This window comes from Oryza brachyantha, chromosome 11 (assembly GCF_000231095.2).
Source record: "Oryza brachyantha chromosome 11, ObraRS2, whole genome shotgun sequence".
In the NCBI taxonomy this organism is placed as follows: domain Eukaryota; kingdom Viridiplantae; phylum Streptophyta; class Magnoliopsida; order Poales; family Poaceae; genus Oryza; species Oryza brachyantha.
Genome location: NC_023173.2, coordinates 12,172,879 through 12,193,843, shown reverse-complemented (window position 1 = coordinate 12,193,843; position 20,965 = coordinate 12,172,879). Strand labels below are relative to the sequence as shown.

At 39.3% G+C, this 20,965-nt stretch overlaps 1 pseudogene; it reads left to right on the top strand.

Moving 5' to 3' along the window:
* The first annotated feature begins 4,476 nt into the window (after nucleotides 1-4,476).
* On the top strand, nucleotides 4,477-17,032 carry LOC102715085 (annotated as a pseudogene).
* The last annotated feature ends 3,933 nt before the right edge of the window (nucleotides 17,033-20,965 follow it).

Genomic DNA, 20,965 nt, shown 5'->3' with positions numbered 1-20,965 from the left:
GAGGCAATGCATATACAACGGTCATTAACAGCAGGTACAATAGTAGACTGCAAGAGAGCAGGTTACTAATTTATACCTAACTATCCAAGACGTCATGACATATGGGACCAAGTCTTAATGTTTTATTGATAACTATTGTATTAATTGGCTATTAAATTGATTATAGATGAATTAGAGCCAGTAGTTGGCTACTGTTGAACTTGCTCTAATGGTGAGCTCTTAACGTTGTTAATTACTGTAGAAATATTCGCTGACATGAAAATTAATGAAGGTAAAGAAAGGAGGAGGGACGAATATCATTGCTACCCACGGCGAAAAATGAACCATAACGATAGATAGATAATTAATCACCTTTTTTCTTATAGTAGCAAACTAGCATCTAGCAAGCTAGATTAAGACCTGATTAGAGGCATTTGGAATAATAAATAACAAATGATAAAAGTTTTAGAGCATTTCTAACAGTTCATCTATCCCATTCTCTATCCTGAAAATAGAGGAGGAAGACTACAAATTGAGCTTCAACAGAACGACCATCTTATCATCTACTTTTAGATGTCCTCCATATTAGGAGATAACCTTCATATTTAAATGATCTCTCTTCATCCTCTAAAGAGATATAGGGGGGATGTCATATATGGATGATCTAGTGGAGCACAAAGAGATATGAAGGATGAAACTAGTTTAGATGATCATCCAAATGAAGATATAGATGAACAAATTTAGATGGGCTGTTGGCTATGCTCCTAGTGGCAAAAGTTTTGGCATTATATTTTTGCAAGTTGGGTTTAGAGGCATGCAAAAGTTACCATTTTTTGGTAAAAGTGAGAGGTGGTCTGCGTCCCTGTGTACTTTTTTGTGAAATTTGCTACTCTAGACTGCCAAATGCTAAATGCAAAGCTGTCATTTTTGTTTAGATCCATTTTACCAAAAAGTACTTCAAAATAGCAAAATGTTTATCATTTTGAAAGATCTAAACAGTGCCTAACATGCGGTTAGTCTCACCCAAAAGAGAAATATAATTAACATGCAATTAATTAGAAATTAAATATTAAAAAATAAAAAGATATTTTTAGTTGATTTTTTAAAAAAAAATTCACCCAAAACGAAGTGTGCTAACGAATATAAAGTGATTAGCTAATCTTATTATATATGTTTAGTACGGGGCCTACAAAAACTCAGCGGCACAAACATTTATTAGAGTGGGCATCAAAGAAGAAACCTTTTATCGGAAATGTACTAGCCAATAGTAGTAGCTTAGCATTGCACAGCTTCGCTTCACGGCACTTTTCCCAATCACTTCTCTTCTTGCGTACAGACGTGACAGATTCACTCCCCATCTTTTCTCTTTTTCCTTCCTTCGCCTCTAAGACAGTTGTTGCTACGTTACATTACTCATTTAGGTCCTGTTTAGTTTTAAAATTTTCTTTTTCAAAAACATCACATTAAATCTTTAGACATCTAAATTAAGCATTAAATATACATAAACATTAAAACTATTTATATAGTTATGGGGCAATCGTGAGACGAACCTTTTGAGCCTAATTAGGACATAATTAACCATAAGTACTACAATAACCAACATGTGCTAATGATGAATTAATTAGACTCAAAGGATTTGTCCCACGGTTTCCAGGCAGAATCTGAAATTCGTTTTTTTCATTCATGTCCGAAAAACTCTTCCGACATCTAGTCAAATGTTCGACATGATCGTTTTGCCAAATAATTTTAGCAACTAAACAAAGTCTTAGCTGATTACTTAGTAAGTCTGTTACATTTTTGAGGGAAAGTATTCTAATCCCTCAAGGAGACGTCCATTTGTTTATTGCATGTTATACAAATAGTCATAAAAAATTTGAAGAAATTTATGAAGATAGATTAATACTCCCTCCGTTTCGCAATGTAAGTCTTTCTAACATTGCCTAGATGCATCTAGATGCTAATGAATCTACACACATATATAAAGTATATACATTCATCAATGAATGAATATAGACAAGGCTAGAACGACTTACAATATAAAACAGAGGTAGTATAAGATATATCACTATACAAACATGCAAGTTTAAATATGAAATCTACAATCCATAACAAAAATAACAAATATGACTATAAGTATATGTATATTATTCAGAGTTCAATTTGTTATTTTTTTATGAATTGTATAAGTCATATTTAAACTTGCATGTTTGGTAGTGCTATATCTTATATTAATCTATCTTTACAAAATTTTTGATGACTATTTAGATAACGTGCAATATATGAGGGGACATTTCCTGAAGAGTTTAAAATCCACTCTCCATTTCTTAGGGTTTTTACGCTGTGCGGATGTACAAAACTAGAGCGCGATGCAGCGCCGCTACGATGTGGCCCGACCTTGAGCGTGGTGAGGACGCCGCCCTAGGGTACGCATTGTAGGATGTCGACTTCTCTGTGTGTGGCCTGAGCTGATGCCTGCACCGCCACACGCTTGCAGCCGAAGCCTCCGCCTGCGACCGACACATCTGCCGGCCTAAGCTCCACCATCGCTAGGGTCCGCCACCTCCGACGTCGGAGGGGTGAGAGAGGCGACGGAGGGAGGGAGCGGTGGAGGGTAAGGTCGAATGGGAGAGAGGAGGGAAAAAAATGAGAGAGCTAAAATGCAAAGTGGTCTAGATTTCATGTAGACTGGTTTTATCTACGCGGCATATCGAGATTATTGGTATCTCCTTAGCAGAAGATGGAAGACGCATGATTTTCTGATAACTATTTAACAAAATAAATGATATAATTAACCATTATAAAGTTAAAATGTAGTATTGAAATGTGAGAGGATGGATATCTATATAAAAATATTTTAAAAACACACCGTCCATCAATTCGAGAACGATATGTCACTGTTAAAGAACCTAGCAAATTTGACGGGTCATCCGTGACGGAACCTAACAGCCCGTCACACCCACACTCATCTGTGACGGGCCAAAATAAGGCCCGTTGTGATGGCTCTATTCGGTTTGGCCCGTCACTGATGACATCTGTGTCGGGCCAAAATTTATGCCCGACACAACTTATCGGTGAAGGGCCAAAATCAGCACCCGTCACTGACGACACTTATCCGTGAAGGGCCATAGTTATGGCCTGTCACGGATGAGTCATCCGTGACGGAACTATGGCCCGTCAAAGATGAAATGAGTCATCCGTGAAGGACCAAAATTAGTGCCCGTCACGGATGACATGAAATACTTCCAATGAAAATTTTCCCTTCTTACCACTTCAAAATTTTTATCTTTTCCCTCGTCTCTGTCCTCTCCCTGATATTTTTCCTTCTCACTCTTTCTCTTCCTCCCTCGGCGCCGAGCTCGAGTGGGTGGCCGGCATGTCGCCCCTGTCGCTCGGGCTGCCCCTCCACGGCGGCGCCGACCCCAACGATGGATGTCGATGACAACGAGTGGGCGACGACGACTAAAATTGAGTGCTCCCAATTTTAGTCAAAGACCTTTCGAATTTTTACTTGGCTGTAGTTTTATTTTAGTGTACTTCTAATTGGATGTAGTTTTAGTACACTACTGATTTACTTGGCTATAGTTTTTATTTTAGTGTTGACATTAAAATAATGTAGGGATGGATATATATCTATGGGGTTCTGAGCATGTATATATATATATATACATATATATATATATGTATATTGCTTCATTTATTTTTTAGGGCATAGCTAGCAACATCGTGAGGCTAGAAAATAAATCAAATTATTTTTTGTTGTGTATTTCACTATCCGTGAAGGACCATAATAAGTGCCCGTCATTGATGAGTCATTCGTGACGGGCCGTATCATGGCCCGCCATAGATGACTCATCCGTGATGGGCCATAATTTTAGCCTGTTAAAGATGAGTTTTAGTCATCTTTAATCATCCGTGAAGGGCCATAATACGTGCCTGTCACGGATCAGTCATCCAGGACGGGCTATTAGCATGTCGGTGACTGGTTTTACTTTTGGCCAATTAAAGATGATGTCTATCGGTGACGGACTTTGGCCCGTCAATAATAGGTTTTTCTTATCAGTGACTACTCATCACTGATCAGACCATTGCCCGTCATAAATATGAATTTACGCCTGTCACCGATAACCGGTTCTATAGTAGTGCAGTAGTGTGTATAAAAACCTATGTTAAAAGATGCAACCATAGTAAAAAAAGGAGCGCAACCAGATTACTCCTTATCCAAATGAAATCAATTTATAGGAACAAACTAAAATTTTAGATTGATTCTTAGAAATTAATTTATTTTGGGAAGCAGAAGGAAGAGGAAGGGATTTGAAGTCGTAGAGGCGGTGGAATGCAGACGGCCTTCGAAATTAAAGCACCCATGTAAAATAAAAGCCGGCGAAGAATTGAAGCCAACCACATCGATCTTCTCTCTTCTATTCCACCACACCGTCTCTCTCACTGCTCACTCGCACACAAGCGGCCGGGAGGGGAGGGGAGGGGAGGGGTGGAGAGATGTCGTCGTCTTCGCTGCCGGCGAGGGCGGCGCCGCGGGAGCACGTGGAGAGGATCCGGCGGGAGCGGTACTACATCGGGCGGGAGGAGCAGAACCCGCTGGCGGAGGACATGCACCAGGCCGTCATCTACCTCTCGCAGGAGCTCTACTCCAAGGACGTCCACTTCCTCATGGAGCTCGTCCAGGTCCCTTTCCTGATTCCTCAAACCCACATGATCGAGTTGGTTTTAATTTGTGTTTTGTTAGCCGTACGTAGCCTTTTTTTTTTCCTTCTTCAGTATTTGCTTTTAGATTACTACTGAGAGCATATTAATAACCCGTGTATAGAAGTTTGCTTGCTTTAAAATAACTTTTAGATGATGCTGCTGATTAATTAGTTTCCTGTCATTTCGCGCATGCTAGTGGTATGTGTATACTTGTACTCTGTTAATTGGTTTGCTCGAGTTATCCTGCCATGGAGGTTTCTGTTTGCTGGAACTACTACTTTATTGCCTCCTGCAATGCATCTACTACTTTACTTTGTAGGCTTTTTTTTTACCATTCTTTGGAAAGTAACTTGAGGTACTAAAAATTTTAGTACAAAATTACGGTATCTTAAGGTACCAAAATTTTTTTTAAAAAATATGGTACTTTGAGGTATTTTTTCAATGATGTTAAAAAAACTCTATTTTTTTATTTGTATATCCTGTCGTCGGAAGATTCTGTTAATAATGTGGTGCTCTAATGCTGTTTTGGTTATGTATAAGATCATGGTTTGATTCCTAGCTCTTGCAGCATGTTTTTCTAATATGTGCTTTTATTGAAGGGCATATTAAAGATGGAAAGAATTCCATGATGCTATGTCTATATAGAAAAGTGAATATATATATATATATATATGTATATATATATATTCTAATGAAGTAAATGGTGCCTATCTCTCTCTGTGTGTGTACATTACTTATTATATATTTAAATTTGTACATACATTTTGTTCTTTTAACAAGATCGGTAAATGGACGTACATAACTCGATCTTTTGTATATGGCAACAAGAGAATATATAAAAAAATCAACATTGTATATTTGAACAAGAGAAAAAAATATACGAACAAGCCTGAGGTCATGTGTTAACATTTACTGAAAACTGGTGTTTTGCGAAATTCACACATATTTAAAAATAATCAGGTTTGCCCTTCAAATAATGGCATAGGGTGAATTTGTGGAAATAATTCGGCTTGCCCTTGCTGAAATGGATGGCATATTCGTGATGCATATCATTTAGGGGATGTCTTATGATGTGTATCCCAAATTCTGTTTGCTTGTCTTTTTGTGCATTATTTTGTGGTACTAGCAAATAGTTAAACGCTGATTGCATTGCGCAGATGATTAATATCACACATTGATCTTCAGTTCCCATGTTAATGTGATTAGAAAGTCTGATGTGAGGGCTATGTTTAAAGATGTAAAATATCTGGAACATTTGAACCTACTATTCTTTGTTTTTCATTTTTTATTATCGAAGAAGTAGTTATTCTTTTATCAAGTGAATTGATGCTCTGTATGAAGGGTATATGACAAATTAGTCTGCTTTCTTGTATCCATAGTAAAACTCATCATATAGTTTCATGTATTTTTAACATTTCCTTATTTCAAAAATAGAATGCTGAAGATAACGAGTACCCATCTGGGGTAGCACCTTCTTTGGAGTTTCTAGTTACATCAAATGATATTACTGGATCTGGTGCATCAGCTACTCTGCTCATTTTCAACAATGAGAAGGGCTTCTCCCCGGCCAATATAGAATCCATTATTCGTGTAGGGAAGTCAACGAAAAAGGGTAACAGGGATGTAGGCTACATTGGAGAGAAAGGTAATGCTTGAAACTTACCAAATCTTTAATAATCTTATTTGCGGATGTATTTGTTTAGTTTGATTTGAGGTTTGAGATGTTCTTGTTAAGCACTATGATAGCCACAACTTAAATGCAATGCAGAATGGCTTAAACATTGTGGGGTTCTTAATAAGAGCTGTTATCAGGTCTAGGTGCTAGTTGAATTCAATTAATCTAGAGCCATTATTCATATTCTTGAAAAGACTTACTAGTGTTTTTTAATGTTTCCATATTAATAAGATAATAGTGTTTCAACAATAGGTTAATTATTCCACAATATAGAATATGAACATTTTTATGATTTTTGGAACCAACATATGTTTTGAATATATTCAGGAGGCAAATAATCAGTCTATAGATGAAGTTGATTGCATAAGTACCAAGCGCCATTTTTAGTATTGACATTCAGTACAGGAGATGGGAGGGCTTGTTTTCTGACACAAATTCTGATGCTATACATCTTTGTTGAATAAGAACAGATCATTTATCATATACTACAAATGTTCTTTGCATCTTACAATATAGTGGATATCTATATGTTAATTATTTTGATTCTTAATAACTATCGATGAAGAAATTTCTTGCTTATGCTGTTGTCTTTGGCAATGCTGTCCATTTGACATAGTGAGCATACCTGAGGCTAAACCACCAATAGGCTTTGATTGTCCACAACCTCTGCATCTAGGATACAGACAACCCAAACAATTGTAACTGAAAGCGACATGGGACAAACCAAATCTACCTTCATTAAATCCTACAGTTATTGAAGATAAACAAAATTTCCTTGCACTGTTCCAGCTATAAATAATGTTGTTATTAAAATAGTATCATTTTTTCATGCATGCTTCTGATTTGTACTTACTTTATTCAGGTATTGGGTTCAAGAGTGTCTTCCTGATATCAAGCCAGCCCCATATATTCAGTAATGGGTATCAGATCAAGTTCAACGAGAATCCTTGTCCTGAATGTGGTATTGGATACATTGTCCCTGAGTGGGTCGAATCAAGGCCTACCCTTTCAGACATCCAAGCAATATATGGGTCATCCAAAGTCCTCCCAACAACTACTATCATCTTGCCCCTGAAGAGTGAGAAAGTTGATGCAGTGAAGAAACAGCTGTCCAGCATGCATCCTGAAATGCTACTGTTTTTGTCAAAGATCAGGCAGCTCTCTGTCAAGGAGGATAACTGCAATCCTAACAGCAACACTGTCAGTGAGATTTCAATCTCTAGCGAGAAGAATTTCCAAGCTCGGAAGAGCGTGAACGCAGAGTCCTACACACTCCATCTATCAGCTTCAGAGAATGGGAAAGGAGAAGGAGACTGTGGCTACTACATGTGGAGGCAGAAGTTCATTGTCAAGCCGGAGAACAGAGTGGACAAACGTGCAGAGATTGATGAATGGGTGATCACCCTGGCATTCCCGCACGGGCAGCGCCTGTCCCGGGGGAACCAACTCTCACCAGGTGTCTATGCTTTCCTGCCAACTGAGATGGTCACAAACTTCCCCTTCATCATTCAGGCAGAATTCTTGAGTGTGTCCCAAGTGCTTTTCTGAATGCCTTTGTTGCACTTGTCAAGTCCAAGACTGATGTGCACCCAACTTACCCGCCATCCATGTTCAAATTCCTTCCTGTCGATTCTTCTCCGATATCGTCGCTTGAGCAGGTTAGGACTGGCATCAAAGACAAGGTTCTTGGTGAGGATATAGTACCATGTGAGTCTTACACTCCACAGAGGATATTCTGCAAGCCTGGTGTGGTTGGAAGGCTCAAGCCAGCCTTCTGGGATATACTGACAAAAGCACAGCAATGTCCTGGAGTGGATTTGAAGAACTTATCGACTCATGGTACCTACATTCTCAGCTATCATTTTGATCACAGTGCATATGACAGGGTACTTGAATTTCTTGGTATCAAAAGTGTGAAACCTGAGTGGTATGCTAAATGCATTGGAGGATCTAATCTTGTGAAGGGGGTACCTGAACAGCTGTACCTGGAAATAATGCTAATCTTTTGTTGCAGACAATTGGCAGAACTGTTTTTCCGGCACTAACATGTCTTCCATTCCCCTACTGAAGTATGTCGACATGAATGATGCTATCTCATTCTGGAGTTTATCTAGTGCTACTCAATGGAATGATAGGTTGCTCATTGCATCTGCAAAGAATTACATATCATGGCTTATCAGCTGGAACAAGGAGTTTCCATCTGCTAGACGGTTCTTCTTGCCACCCAATACACAAGCTGCTCTAAAAGATTTCTCACGGAGATCAACCGTCAGTAGTTGGCTTCAGAACATTGCAAAAGTGGAGGTTGTATCAGTTTATGGTTATGGACTGACAGTTGTTAAATCCTTGGGTTCCAACAGGAGGCATGCTATTGCATTTGCTCACTTTCTGTGTCACTCGTACCAGAGGGATCACATAGAAAGCTACAACATGAAAGTACTGTTGCTTGATATGCCTGTAATTGACAACTATGGTAGCGTGATTACAACAAGAAATATCATTCTGGTTCCTGCCATGGGTAGCAAATGGGTTGGATTAATTGGCAGTAACCCATGGAGGAATGAAAAGTATGTTGAATTATCATCAGATTACATGTCAGCAGGCTATTTTGCTGGCAACTACACATCTGAAGGTCAGCTCATGGCATTCCTCGAGACTGAGCTGCCAGCCTTAGATGTGCCGTTCATAACGCCTCCAAATGCAAGTTTTCGTACTGTCTCATCACCTCTGACAGTGGAGAATGCAATCTTGTTATTGCAATGGATAAAGAATATTAAATCAGAAGGCGTAAAATTACCGGATCGATTTTTGTCTTGCACAACGGGGAAGTTGGCTGAAGACATCAATTGGGTACAAACCACCAAATGAATCATTTCTATCGAGCGCAGAGTGGGGAAGCCTTTTGCAAACTGGATCTTCCTTTGTTGATATACCAATGATTGATCAACAGTTCTATGGAAACAAGTTGCAAGACTACAAGAAGGAACTCAAGGCAATTGGTGTGAGGTTTGAATTTGGGGAGGCATCAGCTCACATTGGTGACCGCCTCATGTCTATGGCTGAGAGTAAGATGCTCACCAAAGAGAATGTGTACTCATTGCTTCGGTTGATTAGGTTTATGAGAGAAAGGTTTCTCCAAGTGAACTAATCAACAGTGTCAGAGAAGGGAAATGGATGAAAACCATTCTTGACTACAGGTCTCCTGCTGGTTGTATTTTGTTAGATCCAGACTGGGAAGTGGCATCACGTATCAGTAAACAGGCATTCCTTGATGTGAAGTTCTATGGTGAGGCCATTCTTTTTTATAAGGCAGAGCTTGAGTTGCTTGGCGTTCTTGCTGGATTTAAAGACAATTACGATCTTGTCATCGACAACTTCAAGTTCAGTTCCGCTGAAATTACTCCTAAAGCTTCAATATTGATCCTTGACTGCATCCGGCATGTGAAATCATGCGATGAGTTTGTAAAGAAGCTCAGAGGTTTGAAATGGGTGAAGACCAACATGGGATTCTGTGTTCCAAATGAATCTTTCTTTGTGGATCCTGAATGGGAATGCCTTATAAAGGTCTTTCGCATCCCGGTTATTGATTTTGGATTTTATGGGAACAAGATCAGTTCTTACAAAGAAGAGCTGAAGAAGACTGGACTGATCATAAAATTTGAAGAGGCGTCGAAGGCTGTAGCCAATATTTTTAGGCAGATGGTATCAGAGTCATCGCTTCAAAAGGCGAGTGTTCTTGCTCTGCTATCATCTTATCGGCAGCTTACAACACACAGCCCAGTTCCTCATGAGCTTTTCAACTGCATGCACACAGAGAAGTGGCTGTGCACATCAATGGGATTCCAAGCTCCCAAAGATGCAATCCTGTTTAGTGAAGAATGGCAGTCTCTGAAACACATAGCAAAATTACCTCTTATAGATGATGGTGAATCTCAGTATGGTTTAGGCAATGAGATACATGGTTATAAAGATGTGCTCACGCAGTTGGGTGTTATTGTTGAAGTGAAACATGGAGCAAGGTTTGTTATCACAGGTCTCAACATTCCCAATAATCCTTCAGTCCTGTCCAAAGCTACAGTCTTGGCACTTCTCAAGTGCATCGGCAGCTACTTGTCTGCAACTCCATTTCCCAAAGGCTTCCTTGACAACATCGTTAGCAAGGAGTGGTTGAAGACAACCATTGGATACAGATGTCCTAACGAGTGTATCCTTTTTGATCCGAAGTGTTCTTGCATCTGCACACAAGATGGCCCTTTCATTGATGAAGAATTCTATGGTTCTGAGATTGTCTCATTCAGAAATGAACTTGCAAACATTGGTGTTATAGTGGATATGAAATGTGGGTGTGACCTCGTTGCGCGGCATCTAAGCAGCCACAAGGACAGTGATACTATTTCCAGTATCTACATGTACCTGATGGATTGCTGTTGGAAGCCTGAAAATAAAATGAGCAATTGGGTTTGGATACCAAATGGAAGTGGTGATGGAGAATGGGTAAGCCCAGTAAGCTGTGTTGTTCATGACAGGGACAATCTTTTTGCGTCACAGCTGAATGTTTTGGACAAATATTACGACAAGAAATTGCATGATTTCTTCAAAGTCTCGCTTGGTGTGAGGCATGGCCCTAGTGCTGAAGACTATTGCAAACTTTGGAGTATGTGGGAGAGCTCAGTAAGTGAGCTATCTATCGCTGACTGCTCTGCTTTCTGGAAGTTCATTGCAACAAACTGGGGCCAGAGGACAAAAGATCTTCTCTCTGGTTGTATCAAGGTTCCTGTTTGCACTGATGGAAAGATCATTTTGTCGAACAAGAAGGATGTGTTCATCCCTGATGATCTATTGCTCAAGGATTTGTTCAGCAAGCTCTCTCAGCAATCAGTTTTCATCTGGTATCCTTCTTCAAGCCTGCCTTCCATGTCTCGTGCAAGGCTTAACAATATCTATGGTAGCATCGGTGTTGGGACTATATCAAAAGCTGCTGAAAAGAATGATTCTTTCACCTTGGGAAGTGAGAGCTTCAAAACTTTTGGCCTGAATGAGGTGATCAAACCTGGTCTGCTGCAAGTAGTCCTCGCTTTCCCTGCTGATCCAGAGCTCGACATTGCTGCCGAAGAGCGGCGCAAGATGATTTCTTGGCTTCTGAATGTGACTGTCCTAGAGACCGATGAGCCGATCACGATAGGTTACAGTGTCTGAAGATTTTTCTGGAAACTTCAACTTCGTTCTTTTTCTATTGCTGCTTCTTTTACATATATATTAGTACATGGGCCAGCTAATGGGCCAACTCACAGTACACACACGGACACTAATCTATTTACAGCCCAACACTCCCCCTCAAGATGGGTGATAGATATCTATCATACCCATCTTGTCACAAGAACAATTACACTCTTTAACACCTAAACCCTTTGTTAAACAATCAGCAACTTGTCCATTAGACGTTACAAATTGTAAATCCAAAACCCCCTCCTCTAGTTTTTCTTTGATAAAGAAACGATCTATCTCCACATGCTTTGTTCTATCATGTTGGATTGGATTATTGGCGATGTTAATCGCTGACTTGTTATCACACCACAACTTCATGGGGTTGTTTTCCAAAAGTTTCAACTCAACTAAAAGATTTCTTACCCATAACAATTCACTCAAACTTGCTGCCATTGCCCTATATTCTGCTTCAGCAGTTGAGCGAGATACTACAGATTGTTTCTTACTTCTCTAAGATACCAAGTTGCCACCAACAAAAGTGCAATAGCCTGAAGTTGACCTTCTATCATCAGAACAGCTAGCCCAGTCTGCATCACAATACCCTTCTACCTTGATATGTCCATTTTTCTTGAACCACAAGCCTTTGCCTGGACTTCCCTTCAGATACCTCAAGATTCTATACACAGCCTCCATATGACCACTTCTTGGATCATGCATATATCGACTCACCATACTAACAGCATACGTTATGTCAGGTCGTGTATGACATAGGTATATCAATCTTCCCACCAATCTTTGGTATCTTTCTTTATTCACTGAGGCTCCAGACTCTGCACATAACTTATGATTTTGGTCAATCGGTGTAGAGGCTGAACGACATCCAAGCATACCTGTATCTCGGAGCAAATCCAATGCATATTTTCGTTGTGAGAGAACTATCCCTCTAGGAGATCTTGCAATTTCAATACCTAGAAAGTATCTCAGCTGGCCTAGGTCCTTGACCTCAAATTCTTTACTTAGATTTTGCTTTAACTTAGATATCTCCAAGTAATCATTGCCAGTGATAATCATATCATCAACATAGACAGTAAGAATGGTCATATGATTTTCACTATGATGATAGAAAACTGTATGATCTCCATTGCATTGTTTATAGCCCATAGCACACATTGCACGCCTAAACCGATCAAACCATGCTCTTGGCGATTGTTTAAGGCCATATAAGGATTTCTTCAATCTCAACACCTTTCCCTCAGTCTGTGAAGTAGCAAATCCCAGTGGGACCTCCATATACACCTCTTCTTGAAGATCTCCATGTAAGAATGCATTTTTAACATCTAACTGATGTAATGGCCAATCAAAATTAGCGGCACAAGAGATAAGAGTTCTCACCGTGCTCATCTTTGCTTCTGGTGCAAAAGTTTCATCATAATCAATTCCATATGTTTGACTATATCCCTTAGCCACAAGTCTTGCTTTGTATCTTTCCACCTTACCATCAGGGTTTTGCTTTATTGTATAGACCCACTTACAGTTGACAACTTTCTTCCCTTCAGGAAATGGTACAAGATCCCATGTTCTGTTCTTTTCAAGAGCCTCTAGTTCATCTAGCATAGCTTGATGCCATCTTGGATCTTGCTTTGCTTCTCTCCAATCCTTTGGGGTTTGCATTGAATCTAGTGAAGCTACAAAGGCCTTATATGTGGATGACAAGGAGTTATAGGAAACATAGTTGGATATGTTATTCTCTTCATCACTCTCATCTTGATCTTCAAAACCATACCTTAGTGGAGGTTTACCTGCATTGCTTCTTTCACCCTTTCTGATGGCAATGGGTAAGTCAGATTCTTCTCTAGTTTCTTCCTCATCTCCCCCTGACTCCAGTGACCCTTGCTCATGACTCACATCTTCCACTGCCCGATTATCCTCTTCATTCTGCTGAATTACTAGACGATTTGTTCTCCTTGTGTAAACTTGAAGATTTTCCTCTTCATGTGGCTTCCTCCATTCTTGCTCTTGTGCAATAGGACCAGCCATAGGACATGGAATTGAGCCAATCACAAACTTTTCTTTCTTCGATTGTTCATCTCCCTTTGGGCTCAAATTTTTACCCTCTGTTTGTTGACCATCATGATCATTAGTTGAACTATCAAGATCAATGAATAAAGAACTTAACTCTGTCTTTTCACCATAGAATGGGACAGATTCTCTAAAAGTAACATCCATACTTACAAAGTTTCGTCGTTCTGATGGACTCCAACACTTATAACCCTTCTGTCCAGATGAATAGCCTATAAAAATGCATTTGACAGCTCGAGGATCAAATTTTCCAACTGAAGGCCTATGATCTCGAACAAAACAAGTGCAACCAAACACTTTTGGTGGAACGATAAATTCATTTTTCCCAAATATCAACTCACATGGTGTCTTCATTCCAAGTATCCTTGAGGGTGTGCGGTTGATAAGTTGCTGTCATTACTGCCTCACTCCAAAGGAATTTAGGTACATTCATAGTATACATTAATGAACGAGCTATTTTCAAAATATGACGATTTTTCCTTTCAGCAACACCATTCTGTGGAGGGGTATCAGGACAAGAGGTCTGATGTACTATTCCTTCTGATGAAAGAAGTCTACCAAATTCACCATTAACATATTCCCCTCCATTATCAGTTCTAATAAACTGAATCTTAGCATTGAAATGATTTCTAATATATGCATAAAAGTTCTGAAAACATTTAAGTACCTCATCCTTATGTCTCATAAGATATAACCATGTCATGCGAGAATGACAATCAATAAAGGTAACAAAATACTTCATTCCACTCACAGAGACTATTGGCGAGGTCCATACATCTGAGTGAATCAACATAAAAGGCAATATACTTCGGAGTCCCCTACTGACATATGATGTTCTTGTATGTTTCCCATACTCACATGCATCACATACTAGCTTACGTTTATCCACTTTACTTAGTTCTATTGGGAACATCTTGCTCATAGTTTCAAAAGATATATGCCCTAGTTGACAATGCAAAAGTAATACCTTAGCCTCTTCCTCACTTGTGGTGGCCATCAATGTAAGACATACATCTTCACTGTTCTCCTTTCGATCCAGATACCAAAGTCCATCACGCCTGATGCCAATCCCAAGTTTCTTCCCTGTTTGCCTCTCCTGAATTAAACAATTCTCACGATCAAGGGATACCCGACAGTCCATATGATCAACAAGATAACTTATCGAAACCAAATTCACTGGAAAAGAAGGGACATATAATACTGATGGTAAAGTGATTGAAGGAGTACACCGTACTGTACCCTCTCCTTTAACAGAGCATAATGTTCCATCAGCAGTTTGAATTGTTTCTTTCCGTGCAAATGAGTGTGGTTTATATGATGTAAATTCTTCACACATACCCGTGACATGTCTAGTTGCACCTGAATCTAGTATCCAATTTGAGTGGGAACTATGAAAAGACATAAATGCTTGATTTAAGTTACCTGAGGTGGAATGAACAATGTTGGCAACATCCATATTTGTAGTCCCAGAAGAACCCTCTTGAAGAGTGGCCACTCTAGCTTTGTGATCACCTCTATACTCATAGTTTCTGCCTCTGTTACATCTACCTATATAACCTCTTCCACCTCTTACTCCACCCCTGTCATTAAACCTTCCTCTCCCATAATTAGGCTTGCGTGGAGCACGGCAATCACGCATGAGGTGCCCCATTCCACCACAATTGAAGCACTCCCTGGTCTCTTTATTTTGTTCAACTGCATATGTGGGATTTGAGGGAGATGGTGTGACATTAGGTAATACTTTCCTTTTAAGTTCCTCTTGTGCCATAGCTGCAATAGCCTCATCCAAGGTAGGAAGAGTGGCTTGATGAAACATTGAGTCCCTTCTCCCTTCAAACTCTGAATTTAAGCCCTTCAGAAACTCAAAGACCCTTCTGCGCTCAATCCATTTTCTCATTTTTGCTATACAACTGGGGTGCTCTAACTCAAGAGGATCATAATGATCCAATTCAGACCACAAATGCTTCAATTCTGCAACATATTCTGCAACAGAATGCTCCCCCTGTCTCAAAGCACTTATCTTCTCCTGTGTCTCCACCATTAACATCACATTTCCTTCTCCTGAGTATAGATTAGTAAGAGTTTTCCACATCTCACTTGCACTGGAAATGGTCTCAACAGTTGTAACAATCGCAGGGATAAGTGAGGTTAACAACCACGCTACCACCAACGAGTTGGTAGTGCTCCAATTCCTCCATTCCACACTAGTGTTCTCAGGCTCCTTCACTTCCCCTGTAGCATATCCTTCCAATCCCTTAGTCTTTAAAATCAATAGTGCTCTTCTTGACCAGCTCAAATAATTTTTTACACCCTCCAATTTGATATCATTTTGCATCAACTCAATTTTTTGCACTGTTTCAGTATGAGTAACCACTGCATTACTTGTAGCTGGGGCCTCACTAAGCTTCTTTGCAAGCATATCCACCAATTTACCCATCACCTGTTCAAGCCCCTGATTTTCTGCCATTTTAATCAAGTAACAGAGATGAAAAACAACACTAACTGCTTTAGTTTGAGTGAGAAAAACACAGCAGCAGCAACACTGATTGGTGATTTATCCTGCCAATCCACACAGCCACAGCCGCTACCACAGCACCAAACAGCACAGCCACCAACACACCGACGGCCCTGCTCAACCTTTGCTCACCTCGCCGTCGCCGGCAACGGGACGAAGGGACCTCACCTGCCTCGTGCCGCAGCGCAACCCAGCCGCAGCTCTTGGCTCCGGACTGCCTCCGCTGGCTTGCCTGCTACCTCTGCCTCTGGACGAGTAGTCCCCGTCGCCCGGCTGTGCCTCCTTCCGAATCAGCTCCTGCTCCTTCCGCTTGTCGCGCGCCCGCGTCGCACCTCCGCCCGAACCAGGACCCCTCCGCCGCGTCGTCCTGGCCGCCCGGCAATGGCGTGACCTCCCTCCCTGAGCTAGCTAGGGTTTCAGCCTAGCTCTGATACCATGAAGATTTTTCTGGAAACTTCAACTTCGTTCTTTTTCTATTGCTGCTTCTTTTACATATATATTAGCACATGGGCCAGCTAATGGGCCAACTCACAGTACACACACGGACACTAATCTATTTACAGCCCAACAGTGTCAGCCTGTCATCAGGAGGGGCTCTAGACGTGAAGGCGAGCCGGATGCTCCGGTGGGAGAGGGAGGACCATAAGCTGTACATCCAGAGAAGCCATGGTGCAGCTGGTTACAAAGAAAAGATCGAGTTTGCGACATACTTCGCAGAAGAGATATCTCAGGGATTGCTCTTTGATGTGGCGGACCGCATACCCTCGCTTGCAGAGCTCATAAAAGTTGGCAGCCTGCTGGACTTCCAGGATGCTGCTGTTGATTTCCTGCTCAAGACGAAGAATTTGCAGCTGTTCCCTGAAGATGAGGCCTGAATGCTGCTGCATTGCAAGGTATCTGACTGAAAAAACTGAACCTTTTCATTATTATGCTTCTAGTTCTTAATCTGAATTCCTTTTTACAGATGGAGGCAAGGAGTATTAACAGTCTTCAGATTATGCTTCTCCTGTCTCTGTGGTTACTAGAATGGTGAGATGCTCGGTTTCACATCCGCTAAGATTTCTGCTTTGTTGTAAGTGCAACCCAGGGTGACTTGTATCGATTCCATCTGTAGGTTGAAGAATGAGGATGGACAGTCAGATCATTGTGCTTGCGTCTGGAGGATTAGCCCTGAAAGGGACCTGCGGTCTCTTCTGATATACTAGTATTAGTAAGCTGCTATATTGCTTGTCTGCAATGTATGGTTTCATACCTCTGGACCTAAAACTTGTTAGTTAGCATGAAGTTAATTAAGCATCCAATATCAGCCACTTTATTAATGTGGGAACAGAATCAGTTTCTTCTAAAATATAGTTATCTTATTTGAAGTTTTCCCTTTTTCATCTGCCACAAGATAATAAGTCACATTTTAAAGAGGAGAGTAATTTGGCCAATATTCAAACAGAGTGCATTGAAGCATTAGCACATTATGGTAATATACATACACATTATGGTGTTTATGTTAGGTCTAGTACCATCTTAACCTGCTAACGATAACGGATAATACATGTACCTTAGCAAGTATTAACCATTATAATGTCAAGAGGTACATGTATTATAGCAAAGTATCTCTTTATTTTACATTTCCTAAAATTTTTCCCTGAAATGGCATTATATAGTGTAGCACAATGTTGAAAGAACATATACCTTCCAATATGCATTGAAAGAACATTTACCGACGCTGCTCATTGAAAATGTTATACACAGTAAAAATTGTTAGAAAAAAACTTAACCAGTTTGACAAATTATTGGTAACCACCTTTTATCTTTTTTTCTAGTAACTCTTAGTCATCTTACTTAGTCATCAGCAGTATTTCATCTATTTCTTCCATATTACTAAATGACTTCTCCGAGCATCTAATAAATTTAACTTATTAAGTTTTTTGAATATGTTAAAAGAAACTTTGTCTGTCCAGACTGAATACATGCACAAAAGAAGTTAAAAAAAAGGCAACTGTAAATAATAAAAGATAATTAATTTATTCTAGCATACCTTTAAGATCTCAATCTTAGAAAAATGAGATATTTAAATATTTTTACCTTTGAAAGTAGGGGGAAGTCAAAGTTGAATAGTTTAATTTCCAACTATGGTTCATCATTAATAAATTAATACAACAATTAAACTGAACATTGTCAAAAAAATCCAACAAGTTTGACTGCCATTCTGATTTAATCGAGATTCCTACCAAACACAGAAGTACATAAGAATGGAATTCTGCATTTTTTTTAATCTCTTAACAAAATATAAACTTTAACAAACATAAACAATGAAGTGAAAGAAAAAAAAATGATATCATTGTCAAGTACCATGGGCAAGACACTACAAAAGAGAAAGCTGTAGAGAGAGACAGTTATTCGCTTCAACAAGCTGACAGCCCATTCCTTCACTACTACTTTGGACAACAGAGATAACAACATCACTAATCACTACGGATGTAAGTCATATGTGGATAATATTGTCAATGTGCGAGCTTAAATACATCTGTCAGCTTAAAGACTTAAAAAGGAGTAAAATAGAATCACATGTTCAAAAGAGTGAAACATATGTTTCCATAAGTCTATGAAACTTTGGAGCTCAACATTTATATCCCTAAATTTGTGAGCTTGCATATGTAAATATTTATATATATTCGGTTAATGCAAACAGACCCAAATTTTTAGAACATATGCACTATGGGTATGTAATTACATGGGTAATTCGGTTATGTCAATGAACAGTTTTAGCAGGCATTTTATGTCGTTGAAGTATTAAAAGGAACAAAAACAAGCACATGATTTAGGTCACATCCATCTTTAATTTTAGCTCAGGTCGACCGTAAGTTTGTTCCTACTAACTAGCTCGAGCAATTTCTTCGCCAAGGGGTTTGCATTTCCTCCACCCCCACCTGTATCAATTGAAAGCGTCCAATAACAGCCCTAAATTATGATATATATACCACCAAAGTGAATACAAAATTATGTTATACAATGTACTCCCTCCGTCCCTAAATTATATTATACACGTTAATTATTTTTATATCATTTTATTTATTATTAAATATACTTTTATGTATATATATAACTTTATATATTTTAAAAAAGAATTTGAATAAAACAAACGGTAAAATATGTGTAAAAAAATCATTGACGATAAAATATGTGTAAAAAGATCAACGACGTCAAATATTTAGTAATTAATGATAGACCCAATGATGATGCCTCGTCTGACCGGCCACCCGTTGCTGAAATTGCAAGACTGTGGAAAGGGGAATGACGGCGTGAAATCCTAGAGAAATTTGCTCAAGATTTCTGATTAGCTCGAGATTTCTTTTATATTAAATTTGTGCACTAAACCTTAAATCTATTGGAAAGTGTTTTGATATGTAATTATCTTGAAAATTTATCCGACCGCGACCTCCTCAAAGAAATAATATACATATCCCCTCCGTCTATCCCCTCCGTCTTCTTATAATGTAAATGTAAGATGTTTGACTTTTCTACTTGTAATGTTTGATCATTCGTGTTATTTAAAAAATTATGAAAATACTATTTATTTTGCTTGTGACTTAATTTATTATCAAACAAACTTTAAGCATAACTTATCGTTTTTATATTGGTACTAAATTTTTAAATAAGATAAATGGTCAAAAGTTGCAAATAAAAAAGTCAAACATAGTATTACTTTAGTTACATGAACATAGTAGTATGATTTAATCACGTGAACATGTATGTGTTTCGACTTTTCGATAGATCTAGATTGTCCACCAGATGAAAACATGGTATTTGGGGATTAGGTTTATTTGATCTTTCTCTCCAAGATCTCATGAGTCGTTGCACTTCAGTTCTTCATTACCACATGAGTACATTACCACCACTTGTGTAAATTTATATTTCCAATATTTTGAAGCTCTCCAAAACTTTTTACTAAAGGATAAGGATTTATTTGCAAATCGTTTTACTAGCCGGGCAAATCATAAAATTATACGCACTAATCTTACCCTTTTGTTTCTAGAAACCTTTTTTTCTCTGTTTTTGTTTCACATTTCTTCTAGCAGCTTCATCTCTATAAACCTCGTGGCCCCCTTCTTGAAGAGAGTCGTACTCAACTCAACCTCATCTTCTTCCCCAATATGACTTCAATTCTGAAATATGAAATATTAAATCTGGGAATAACCCCAAACTCTGGAGGCAAATCAAGTTTATATGCATTATCGATGATCTTCTTAAGTATTTTAAAGGGACCATCAGCTCGAGGCATCAACTTAGATTTCCTCAACTCTAGTAATCTATCATTTCTTAAGTGTAACCACACTAAATGTCGTGCCCCGAAGTTCTACTCCCAGTCCAAATAATCAAAATAAATTATTGAAAAAAATTCGTTTAAGTCTAATCAGGAGAAAAACTCCACATAAAACTATTTAAATAAATTGAAGCACTTGTCGGGATATTTTAAAATATTCTGCAAGCGTCAAAATAAAATAAGGGGAATTTTAATTAATTCAGAAAAAATGGAGAAAACAATTGTTAAAAATCTGCAAAACAAGGTAAATTCCTCTCCCTTCCTTTCTCCTTCCCTAAGGCCCGTCCGGCCCATTTCCTCCCCTCCGTCACGTGGCCTGCCTCCTCCTCTCCCTCCTTTCCTCGCTGGGCTGGGGTTTGCTCAACCTCCCTCCCGCTTCGGGGTGGATGACAGGTGGGGCCCACCTGTCATCCCCTTCTTCCCACCGCCCTGTCTACCGCACCAACCTCCTGACGCCTCCGCCGCCACCACCCCACGCCTCCTTCGGTGT